The sequence below is a fragment of the Ischnura elegans genome, chromosome 2 (genome assembly GCF_921293095.1).
Source record: "Ischnura elegans chromosome 2, ioIscEleg1.1, whole genome shotgun sequence".
Classification (NCBI taxonomy): domain Eukaryota; kingdom Metazoa; phylum Arthropoda; class Insecta; order Odonata; family Coenagrionidae; genus Ischnura; species Ischnura elegans.
In genome coordinates, this window is record NC_060247.1 from 51516035 (window position 1) to 51529518 (window position 13484).

The window sequence follows — 13484 nt, forward strand, 5'->3', positions numbered from 1 at the left end:
AGGGACATATAAGTTATTAACTCCATCCTTACTGGAAAAAAGCCCACTGAAGGAAAACGCCCACATAGGAAGGGGGCGTGAGAAACCTGCGAAAACCTAATAAGAAACAGCTAATGTAAACATGGGTATCTACAAATAAAAGAAGTTACGAGGAAATTTCACCCAGTACTTTTGAATAAAAAGAAAATTTAATGAAGCCGCAGGAGATAAGTGCTTTCCTACTGTTCCCATGATGTGAGTGAGAGTGATTGATATACAGATTAAAAATATATATGTGCTACTTTAACAGCTGTAGTTCCTAAAGGTGGCTTAGACTGTTTATTTTGATGAACCGTTCATTTTATCCTGTTCAGTAAAGGAACGGTTCTCAAAATCTGTTTTCGACGAACTTTACAGCATTTTTCAGCATTATTTCCTCTCCCGTATAGCCTCTGTTTGAACGAAATATAAAGGTTGATGATATTTCTATGCTTTAAAATGACACCCGGTAAATTTATCTTGCTCCTAAAAGTTTTTCTGTGCTCAGTGCTGGAAATTGGAAAGCCTAGTTCCTGTCTTCCAAATAGCATATGCGATACAAATTCTTGGCTCTTCCATGGTCCACGACGCTGATTTATTATGATTCAAAAGTAAATGAATGAAATAAATTTACTATTTATGAATACGTTTTTCAGTAATAGTAATTTAACAGCTTCTTTGTAATAATTCAATCAATTGGAAAGGAAATCAATCGAAACAGCTTGGAAACAGACGCTTTCGTCATAGTAAAACAATCGGTACCAACAGATCTATTGTGAGATCTCGGATTATACAATTCCTATTATGGACCCATGTGCAGATGCATATGACCTGACACACCGGGTGGTATTTATTTTCTGATCTCAGCTTCAGTTTTATTAAGAGAAATGGAAATCGGTTGCGATAAATAAAATTTTTATAAAAATCATTTTTTTACAATGGAGATAGTCCTGGCAGTAATATAATGAGTATAGCATCTCTTGGAATCAGAATGCCCAATAAAAAACAAAATGGAAACAAAGGCTATCATCTTAGTTGACAGTCAGAACCTTCACATTCATCACGGTATCTCGGATAGTGCCATTTTAATCTTGGTTATATGCGCAATAGCCAAAAACCCTCTTATTCCATTTACACTAAGGGTGGAACTAGCGATTCGGTGCATGAGAAAGAGTGAAAGAGCAGGTGAGGTTAGTGTGGGGATATGATGACACGGAAGCATTTTAGGTCACCCCTGCGTGCTGTATGAGAATAAATAACCTCCGGCAGGCTGGAGGGAGACATTTTTTTTACTACGGTGTCGGAAAAAAGAGAGAGGTGATTTTAAATTTAAAACCGTGTCGGTACACGTGCTATTCTCACCTGAGCTCTCTCGTGGTTGCGTGAGTTTCATTATCTTTCACGAGACCTTCTTTATTGCATCAAGCTATGAGATGATGAACGATGGGGCACAAAATATTTAAAGCCTCAATCATGTGTTCTTCACGTTAGCTCCGAAGTTTCGTTGCACATGTAAATACAGTAATGGATTGATAGCTATTGTGAGTGTGAGCGGTAGAATTCAAAGCGTAATAAATGCAAAGTTTACTCTCAATTGAAGAATATCAAAGCTGAAAGTGATAAAGTTTTGGAAATAAAATAAGCTGAGTAATTTATAAACACAATGGTGTGCAACAAAATAGCATAAAGATCATCAGTTTAGAACATTAGAGAATAACACAAAAATTTTAAAGTGGAGGAAAGTGAAATTAGAGCTTTAAAATAACGCAAGCATTTTTCGGTTATATTGAAAATGGATAAAAATAATGTGCATCGCTGTCATTGAACTGGCTGCAGTAGTTGAATCAGGTGAACTTTAATTTAACTTTTGATATAAACAACCGAATCATGATGTATTGTCATGGTGAACTCATGCCTTAGTGGTGCCATCAATGCAGTTATGAAGAATCAAAATCAGTATGAGGAACTACATATTACGTCGCAGCGTGTTTTGCTCCTTATTTCTATGGAGTTACCAGCTTAAAACTCAGGTACCTATGTAAACTTATTCTCTTAAAATTAAAGAACATATTTTTAATTGGTAAAGGGAGAAAGAAGGGACAAGAATATTCCTACCAAGAGCTTACGGCGGCATTGCGCCTAAGACAATATTGATACTTGATTAATCAATGGAAGTGGTTGTTTTGTGTGGGAGAATAGCACTCACGAGGTATTGTTGCATTGCAAACTTTTTTTGCCAGCTTTGAATTTAGTCGTATTCATTGTTCAATGTACGTATGCATGTTTTCAGCTCTTCGCCGCTGTGTGCTTTTAAGGTGGTGATGCAAAGTTTAAGCTTTAAATGAATCAGGCTCACTTGAATGGTTAGTGAATTTTTAAATTAAAGAAGAAGTCCTAAATCACGATAGACGATATGTATCACCGTAAAATTACTACGCAAAATGAAAAAGAACGGACTTGGTATTGCTATCATTTTTAAAACACACAAGTTAAAAGACGAATCCGTGAATGACTGAAATAGGCAAATGATTCAATGAAGCCGCCTTTAAGATTGTAAAAATATCTCTATAGCGTTTAATAGTGAAATAAATGGAAATGATTCTGGAGTAATATGTGTTATTTGAGGCCGTTGCCGATTAGAGACATCGCAATTTGAGTAATTACATGGTAAAGAAGAAGTTAACGTATCGCCACGACCGCTGAAGGCGATGGAAGTGTTTCACACACACACCGTTGCTTGTTGAAAATGTCTAATGAATTTCAGTATAAACAGTGAACCGACTGAATCGAATGATTGAAGAACTTATCATTCGAAGTGTGCTTGTTATTTCTTCACCCAGTTCTATTATATTTTAAATAATATTAAAAAATATTATATTTTTCGAATTTTGACCCTCCCACCCTAAATTGCATTTGAGCGAGGGTCAGGGGTTTACCTAGAGGTCTCAAAATTTTCAGGCCTTATTTTTGATCGGTCCCACAACTTTTTTTCATTGGGCCAGATGGATTTGAAAAAAAATCGATTTTTGCGATCCGCCCTACTGTACACGTAGGCCGGCCCTTATTTTTCAGAATTGCGAAAAGTTATGTTTTTCTGGTCTCAAAATGATCCAAATGAAGTTTATATTCACATGTTAAAATTTGGTTACTTTAAAATAACGGCAATCCGTGCCCCAAGGGACCTAAGTACTGAGGACCCTCAATTGAGTTTTTTGGAGCAGAAAAAGTGCTAACACTATGTAAAACGTAAAAGTAAAGACCTTTTGGGCCGATTTCATGTTTGTTTTGACCTATCTCTAAGCGTTTAAGAGATATCGTCCGTCGTAATGCAATCCACCCTCCAGGCGCTACCCCGCACCGCGGCGCCGCTGAGGTACGGACCGCACCACTTACTGGAGATTTCCCCTCCAACTCCTCCCCTCCCTCGACGAAGACTTTCCTCCTGATGACAATATTTACATGCTATTGGTACAGAATTGAACAGGTTGTTCCTCTTGTGTCATGAGTAATGTTGTTTAAGCCTACAATGTCAATTTTAACCCTTCAGTGCCATCCTGTGCACTGGGTACCGACCCCTTAAACCTTAATTTGTTACCACCATACGGCCGCGAACCATTCCAGCAAGTTCCAAAATGATCTTTATGTACAAAATATTATAAGCATTGTGTCTGTACAGCCACCTTGATCGCTCTGTAGCATTGAGCTTTCTTTTCACTTAAGAATTTATTCCACATTGAAACTAAAGTATCATAAAATAAATTAATGTAGTAAAGTGGCTAATTTCATAGCCCTTCATTAATAGTCACTTTGACGCAGCAGCATACTGTAGGCCAAGGGAGTACATGGTTTTTCATGATGTTTACACGTAGAGGCAATGCTAGAATGACGCGCGAATAACCATAATTTAAAACCTTATTTTTGTACCTATAACTATGCATAGTAGACCCACCCTCTCATGTAAATGACCCTTTATGTATAATAACATACCAAATAACTTTATCACACCTATGTTAGCTTTGGGCTAAAAGAGAATACAACGACATGAAAACCATCCATCGCGCTCGAATTATATCGGGATATCATAATTGTGGGAATAAACACACGAACTAGGGCCACTTTTAGCCACGTGTCAATCTTGGCTTGCAATGAGTCAATCAATATGTTTTTAACTTGACACAGAGAAAATTGATTATTTTTTCTGAGAAATATTAGTACTGCGCATTGCTCTATACACAGTTCAGTTAGCAATCATATCATATTCATGTACCATAGTTTCCAATGGGTAATGGTATGAAATCCTTGTGAAGACTTACACTGGGTTGGGAATCGAAGCAATGATCAATTTCTGATTCCATTCCATCAGTGATTCCATAAGGAAAGAGTAAAGTATGATATTACCCATGATATGTAATGCCAACGAAGGAATTATCATCTTGACCAAAATCTCGGAGACTTTTTAGAAGCAGCCAGCCGTGGATCTTATTATTCCGTAACGCTAATTGTTTTTCATTTAACACGAAGCCATCGGTATTACAGAAATACAGAATACAGAAAAAATTTTCGTTGGCAATAAGAAAGCGTTGTCCGCTCAGAAGGGCTATGATTAATGCCACACCCCTGGGAGTCTTTAAAAGAGTAGGGCTGCTGGACAGAAGAAGTAACAGGAGGATTAAGAGAGGGGAGTGCGGGAAATAGTTTTAAATAAAAAAAGAAAAATCAGAGGCCAAGTGTATGGATAAAATATTGAATTAGTAAAGACATAGATTGATGCGAACGAAATCGCCTGAGTACACTTCCGCAAAATAATATATTTATGCATGCAAAACACTCTACTCCCCTGTTAGGGATAATAATTTCCAAGAAGGTAGGTAATTAATGACAATATAAATATTGGATTTTTTCATTTTTTCATTCTCATTTTTTTCAGAAACATGCTAAGCAAACAATTACCAATCTTAATTAATTAAGTTACAAGCCGATGAAATTTGATCAAAAATGGAGGAATTCGATATCTTTAAAACATGAGAAATTGTCTATCAGTTAAAATTTAGTTCTAGTATGTTAAGTAATTGAACATTAGGAATTGAGAATCCTGGTTAATTTTAAGGACTGTAATGTGAATAATGTTCATTGAATATATATGATTAGGATTACTAATTATTACGAAATATTCCACTAAGTTCGAAGAAATGAGTGAAAAGATAAAATTATAAATTTAACTTAGATAAAAGTATAAAATGTAAATTTAAGTTTAAAAGTAAAGATAAGTTAGGATACAATGAAGAAAAAGATTTTAAATAATTTCAAGGCTCTTTGGTTTCATTGCATGCTGAAAATAAAAAGTAAGCTGTGGGTATCACAGTATAGAACAGCAAAGAAAATGTATGCCAACTTTCAGATGAAATTTGGTGAATAAGGGAGGAAGCAGTAGGAAAGAATAATATCGTTGAAAGGCTGAGGGGGAAGAAAGGTAGCTAACTTGAGGCATATGGGTAATGCCTACATTGAGGTATTTAGATTTATGAGAGAGTGGAGACTAAAATGAAATTAGGACGGAAAGCAGTCGTGTAGCTCAACCATGACAAATCAAACAAAACATAAAGCGTATCACAATTGATCAGTATCAGTAAATATCAGTAAGACGCCATTCATTGAAAAGTAATAGATCGCTTTGAATTTAAAAACCTAGGCGAAAAGTTCTCTAGGAATAACGATTCGGAAATCATATGATAACGGAAGATTCATATTGAATCAGGCACTTAAGAGAAAAAAAATGCAAATTTTTTGCCGAGAAAAAACGACCGAATCCTGTAACAGCAGTAGCGGAAACAAGGTACTATTTAGGGGAAATATAAGTTTTCAAGCACATCAAAAAGGATAATCAAAATTAAAATGTTCTCCATAATTTAGGGAGAAAATTCGTGATGAGGGGAGGAAAACTTTTTGAAAGAACAGAAATTTCGAGATGGTGTTGTGTTATTGGAAGAGGGAAATCTTTGGAAAGATGTGGGAAATGGATTGCAATTCTGAATACGGCGGGGTGTGGAGCAAATGTGAAAGAAAAGTCGCGAATGAATGGAAGTAAAAGGGAAAAGTTGCGAAGAATGAAAGAATAAGAAAGTGAACGGGTTTCAGTGAATGAAGAAGAAGGAGAAAGTTGTGCGGGAGAGAAGAAGCACAACTGGTGCCTTCTTGAGTTTTGGGGCGCGGGTGGTGGTTGGACAATTGGGCATGGAAGAGGAGAGGGAAAGACAGCGGTTAACATTGGTGGGAAGTGGAAACTGAATAAAAAAACCTCGGTAATTTTGGAATGAGGAAAAACTGTTTCTGTGGGGGAGATTGAAAAAGAAAATGGGAAGAAAGAAAGGGAAATGGAAGGTAAAATTCGTTGAGGCATTCAGTTTGGGCGAATTGGAGACAGATTTACGATACATACTTGTCTACCTCAAAGAGTACTTGGTGATAAACTCATCAACATCGTCACCATTAGTCAACAATTCTAAGATTTGTGAGATGCATATCTCCATTCCTTTCTCATATCCGCAATCCTTTGCATAGAGACGTATTTATTCTCTTCTAAATTCTTTAGAACCTGTCCTACGTAACTCAATTGGGGCCCTCACTTGCCCTTCTTCACTTCCACCTGTCTTTCTGCGACTGTTTTAATCAGGCCGTCATGTGCTGTAATGTGGCTAACTAGGTTGTTCCATCTTCTCCCTGAGACTTTTAGAAGACTTCTATTTTCTCCCACTCTTCTTAGAACTTTTTATAACATTCACGGTCGATACATTTTACTCATGACAATACTTTGTGAAAATATTTAAAATTGAATTCAGTTCGGGAAAAATGATGTAGTATTACATCTGTAAAAATCATAAGCAGTAATGCAAAAGGATTCGTTTGTGGTATTTATAAAAAACAGCTAATTGGTGATTATGGAAGAAACTGATGAAGCTTAGAAATTAAATACTCAACTTATACCAAATACTATTCCAAGAAAATTAGGGTGCGGCTAATGTTTCAAAAATACGAAAAGTAAAACCGTTGAAACGAAGAGAAAACCCAAAGCTTTGAGTTGATTAATGCTATCTCTAACGAATATTGCCAAAGACATTGAGTTTTAGTGATGCTACATTTTATTTCGATTTTATAGAACAAATCCGTTAGATTCTTGAAAGATAAAGTCTGAGGGATAAGGCCTAAAAATGGGAAGTGTGTTTTGTCTCTCATGGTTGTTATTACGTAAGAAAAATAATGGAGCGGGAATTATCAGCAACTAATAAGAAGCTCTCGGTTTTCCCAGTGACTAGTGCCTCACGGAGTTTAGCTTCGTTTGGGGAAGTTTTGTATTTTTGCAGTAAAGTAAATTTAGCCAATGCCGTTCTATCCCCATTGAAATCCTCTCACTTTTCGAGAAGGAAAGTGGTTTCATACTTTGCTTTCAGGGTGGAGATTAGATTATGAGTGCAGGGCTGTATTAGATAGAAGGGCAGGGGAGGCATTGGCCTCCAATACGATTGTGGGGGCAGGTTAAACTCCGTTCCAGAAATCATAGGCTGTGGCTTACTTGTCAATGGACACTAGCCGATTTTCAAAACGCAGCGGCGCGCCGTTCCTCCTCGCGACTTCGCTATCATTCGGAACGTTGTGTAAAAGTTAACATAGAGAAGATGGTCCCGCCTCCATACACAGAACACAGTTTTAAAAGAAAATATTTTCCTATTCATATGATGAGGCACACAGCAACGTGAAGCCAACGAGAGGCACTCTCCCTCCCCCCTACGGCTCGATAATTTTCCCACTCATAGTTTAAGGGGTTTGCGCCCCTGGAGGCAAGCCGAGACCGATCTCAGTAGCTTACTTATTCGGCGAAAGAAGAACTTGGCTAAGTAATCTCTGCAAGGGAATAAAGTGGACTGGTAGAAGACAGGATGGGGAAAGAAGGGAATCTACATCTACATACTACCCCGCAAGCCGCCTAAAAAGGCAGGAGGTGTTAGGAAACCAACCGTTTATGTATGAAAAGCAAATTCTCAAAAAAAGTCTAGTATTTATTAAAAATCTTTATTTTTCGGGGGAAAAACGAATTCCAATATATGCCCATTCAGCAAAATATCTCTCTTAAATTATCACATCTGTCGGAACAGGGAATTCTGTGGAGGTCTAAGAAAATGTTCTCCGTGTAGCTCTTAAATACATTTATTCTCCATTGCTCAAGCAATCTAGGGAAAGCGCGTAGCCTCCGATTCTCTAGCGGTTCCCAGCCTAGTTCACTTAACATCTGGGTAACGCTATGTGGCATTAGACAGGAGGACGTTCCATTTTCCGATTTTCTATAGCGTCAAAGACTTCGAGTAAAGCACTCTTTCGGCTCGGAATCCTCCATGTCTGAGCAAATTTATCGAAACAATAACGCTGTCGTGGGCATTTGGGTCGACGACCGCGATATTTATACGCGAAGATGAATCGTCCATTAGAAGAGTGCCATAGAGGCTGGGGATTTCTGAGACGTGGGGAATAGATGAAAAAGGCTAAAAAAAATTTTACAGAAAGTAAGGAGAAAAAGGCGAAAGGATTATGTGAAAAATTTGACGGGAAGTGGTGGAAGCACGGGGAAGAAGTGATCTCGTACAAGCGGGGGGCAGAAGAGATTTATAACCCTCAGTCCAGGGCGCTTTTATCAGCTCTACCAACTTCAGAAAGGAAAGTGGGAACCGGGGAAGGAGATCACGATCGTGGCGGATATGATGGGGGCAGTGAGGTCAGAAGCCAATGAAAGGGAAGGAAGTGGTATGATGGAAGGCAGGGTAGGAAAAGAAGGGGATTAGGCGGGATAACGTTCCATTTTTCGATTTCTAAATCATCGCAGGCCTTAAGCATTAAAGGGAAACATTTCAGCAGTGTAATGTTGATTCCCATTCTCTCAGAGCAGCAAATCGATCTTTCTGACAATGGAGACGAAGAATTACATTATGCCTTCCATGCTCCTTAGTTACGTGTCGTTTCAAATTTTTTTCTACTATTTCTGCGGTAAATTTTTGCATCGTCCCGGCATTTGTACTCATAGAGCCATTTGGATCCCCCAAACCGAGACTCATTAACCAAGTCGTTAATGTATTCCTTGTTCAATGGCATGCGAAACATACAGATGAATGATATCTGACATATTATGAAGTTAAGAACTGTTTTGGCTTTTTAGAATCTCAATTTTGTGTTTATTTTATATTCAGTAAAAATAATTGCATTAGCAATACCGCAAGGTTAAAGTTTTTCTCATTTATAAATTACGAGGGCCATTTTTTTTCAAGCTCCGATGGCTCATGACCAGATGACGGAGTGATTGATTAAAAACTATTTCACAGCTAAATATTGAGCACACTTATGGTGTATTATCGACATAATCACCTCGGCCATTGAGAAAAATTGGTCATGCCTGTGTACAATTTTTACTATACCTTCTTCATACGATGTTGCCAACAATGACTTCCAATGAATTTTGCCTTTGTCTTGAATCCCACCGCCCGCTTAAAAATGCTTCCCTCCTTTCCCATGGAAATTGCTCAAGGAGAAGTTGGGCTACATCAGCGCTGAGATGACGATCGTTGTCATGGATCAGAATTGTTCCAGAAGTCAGCATGTCTCTTTTTGTTTTGAATGGGAATCGGCGCAATATTCCACAGCTGCATTAACGCAAAAATTCTCCTTAACCGGTATAAAGGTGAAGACATGTCAATGCTGAAGCCATTCCGCGAGTTTTCTGGCTGTCGCTCCGCAGTGCTCACTTGGCGGGATAATCAATTGAGGCAGTGCATTTAATGAGATTGCCAATAGCCTTAGACTAACAACCTATGGTCAGAAATAACTTGAACGTGTGGTGCAGAGGATGCGCAGTTGCCCTATCGTAGCGGTGCCCTCCTGTCGCGTGTTTTTGCCTAGCGATCAAAGGTTGAAAAAAACCGCCCTCGTTAAATTCTACTTCATTAATTTAAAGAAAAAATGAGGTGAATGGATTTTTCATATGTAAAATTAATCCAAATTCCATGACAATATCTTTCTACCACCTATAAAGGAGACCGGAGTCCCAATTTCTGTCGCAGCTTCGAAAATTTATATTATAGTCTTAATTTATGACCGGTATTTTATATAAATAAAGTTAAGAATGGCGCTAAATAGCAAAAATCAGGACATTATGGAGAAATAACTTACGTTGGTGGCAACGCATTACTGAATTTCGAAAGATAATTTTCTACCTTCATGAAGTGCGTGTGATATGTTAATAATTCGCAGTTATAAGAACTTCTGTGATCTTGAGAAACAAAAATGATACCACATAGCTTCAAATAAATATAGTAAAGATTACATACCTGCTAGCTGCGTATTTAGGGCGAGGAATATCTCATAAATAAAGACTTTTCACGAGCCCTTCTTCAGACGTGATTCTTCTCTCATCACCGATGCGGAATTTCTTCAAATAAATTTCCACCACCTTTTATTATTTTCACTGAATATGGTTTATTTTTCACATTGTTGCGATTTATGTTCTTCTAATGAAAACTTTAATGGCTCATTGTCATTTGAATGGTGATTAAGCTCCACTTGTCCACTTTTGATCGTTATAAAAAATGACCATGAAATAAAACTAAATTCCATCAAGCACTATCCATCAAATAAACAAGGAGCTTCTTATCTATAGAAATCACTCCCACTGCATTATACACCTTGAGCAACATCACTCATGTGAGACGAAACACCTTTTGCGTCCTAGTCGTGCCTTTTAATCTTCCAGAATCCAACGGATTTGTCCACTAATTTATCGATACATATTTTATAACGTCAATGTCGTCACATTATTTTGGCAAAAATTGAAGGATACCATGAGTGGTACAGCACTTATTTTTATCCCCTGTCTGGTTAAAGCAAAAATAAACAAAAAAATGCGCTTAAAACGGAATGTTAAGGGAACTTCTTCGACCTTAGGAATGATGACGGTCACTAACGTGTAAATAATGTTTTTTTTGTCGTTTTTATCTTCCAACAGCCACTAGAGCACTAAAGGAATGGTTGAATTCACTGTTTTGGGTCATGCAATACTACCACTTCTTAGGTCCAAGGATGCTGCGTGCGGTAAAATTGAAGCGATGAAACGTTATTCGAATTGGTAGGAAACTTCTGATGAATCAATGTGAATATTGTTCACGAGAAGCAAAACATTTCATTTTTCCCGTTGCATGCGCGTCGGATATCACTGTGCATAAGCCTTGAAAGATACCTCATCATAAAGAAACTGAACACTTCTCAAAACTCAATGTGCACATGCCTTCTATCTTCTGGTGTCTTTTAGCACCAATAGAGAGCTTGGTAGCCAAGAGCGTAGCACGATGGATTGTCCATTGAATGGTCACAGGTTCAGTTCCGGAAAATGCCGTCGGAAATCCCAAAAAAAACTTGTCCGTGAGTAAGGTAGTCAAGGAAAAGTATATAAACCTCCTCCACCATAGCACTGGGCTCTACACACGGTTGTTGATTACTAAGGGTTGAGTTCTGCCCTCACCAACCAAAACCACCTCCGAGTTCAATAACTGAGTGAGTTTTGATCCGAACCTTTAACATACTCATCGTCCGGCATATCACTAAAAGTAACAGGCTTCGTTTAATCCTTATTCTCCTTAAGAGCCAGCATCTGAGAGGAGCGGAACACAACAGCGATGTAAGGGCGTATTCGATCACCGTCCGGGAGTAACTCCAGCTACCGCTCTGGATCTGCGTTCCGCTTTCCGGGCGACCTACGCCCGGAGACTCGCACTGGATAGTGTGAACTCCTTGCGCTCCAAACAGTAACTGATAGCGGGAGATGTAACCGGTCATCCCCCTCTCTCTCTCTACCCACGATCCCCCCTTCACCCACCAATGCTCTCTCATTGGAAGCCCCCCCCTCTTTTTCTCCTCTTCTCCCCCCCACCTGTCGTGAAAATGCCTCCCCTTCCGAAAATCTCCAACCGCCTTCCCCCACGGTCTCCGCGCTGGCGCACAGCGAGTGCTCCAAACTACCCTCTCACCCTCCACTCCCGGTCCTTACAAGGGGATTGGATCGGCATGGAGTCCAGATTTTTGACTCCCCGCCCTGTGAGTCCGGGTTCGAGTCCGAGCGGTTGCAGGGATTTATCTGAGACTGCTCGATCCCTGCCAGCAGTGGCGTAGCCAGGGGTGCGAAGGACCTATCCCCAAACCGTTGAATTTTTGCAGGCACATATAAAATACACAACGTTATGAAGCTCTTCATGAAAAAAATTGACTTAGCCGGGAGACGGACCTCCCAAATGTCGATTAGGTTGGTCATTACCAAGCCATTATCTCAGAGCGAACTACGGTATGCGTTTTACTGAACAAACTATTTCAAATACTTTTTCATGGCACCTTCATCCCATGGTGCGCTTAACTTTGCACCCGAATGCGTAACTGCGTACAAAGTCACTTCTTTCATGCAGGGCTCAGAAAAATATTTACCTGCAAAACAAAGTTATTCTAGGGGCAAGAAAAATCATGTGACTTATTATTTCAAGAATCCATCAGATTTTTCTACTAAATTCTTGATATGTTATTACGCCATTATCTCCATACAATTTTGGAAATACTATACTAAACCACACCAATCGAAAGATACCATGAATGAAACAACGCTTTGCTTTAACCCGTGCCAGGGTACAGCATAAAAAAACGCAAAGAAAGAGATCAACATAAAATGTATGGCGAATTTCTCCTTTCACCTTGGTTGTTGGTACCTGATATTTCAGCGATAATTTATCAATTCTTCATAACTGGCGACCGAACAAGACACGATAAAAAGCTCTTACTGATTTTGCAGGGAGCCGCAAGAGATTTTGAGGCTACACATTAGCCTACAAAATAATTAAGTGCAGCCAAACTAAGACCCATCCAAGGAAACCACGACCCATTCCAAGAAGCTTTAGGCATTTCAAATAGCATAAAAAATATGGAATTTTAAAAGGCGTACCAAGGGAGTCTCTTATAAGTGTTGTTTAGGCCATTTGGGGAGACTGGGGGTAGCCTCCTAGTAATAGTGGGGGCCCGAAACAAAATTACCATTTTATTTTATGAAAATAGATAATCCCAGGGAGGGGCTATTGTACCCTAGCCCCTCTCTGGATCCGCCACTGGTGGATGGTACCTCAAGTACAGCACATCGGCCGTCGGAAGGTATGTTGAAATGTGTCGCCCCTTAAGTCTTCTATTTATAGCTCGCTGATGCCGAACGCCGGGTAATTGAAGACCCTTCGTTCCCTTCCCTCATGGCGCAAATGACCCAAGCTCTTGGTTGCCTCTCCCAATTACCTACCACATCATAACCAATCTGGCAAAATATCGGAGTCCTCACGAAAGTTTGTATCCTTCAGATGCGCAGAATAGAGAGAAAATACGTGGGAGGGAAACTCGTATATAAGTGTGAG

At 39.1% G+C, this 13484-nt stretch overlaps 1 protein-coding gene across 2 annotated transcripts in view; it reads right to left on the reverse strand.

Moving 5' to 3' along the window:
• The window catches only part of LOC124153728, a 63742-nt gene extending 51906 nt beyond the window's left edge, over positions 1–11836 (reverse strand). For both annotated transcript variants that reach the window (XM_046527064.1, XM_046527063.1), the window contains exon 1: positions 10383–11836. The gene's annotated coding sequence lies outside the window, so the exon portion shown is untranslated. The remainder of the gene's footprint in view (positions 1–10382) is intronic.
• Between the last annotated feature and the right edge of the window lie 1648 nt (positions 11837–13484).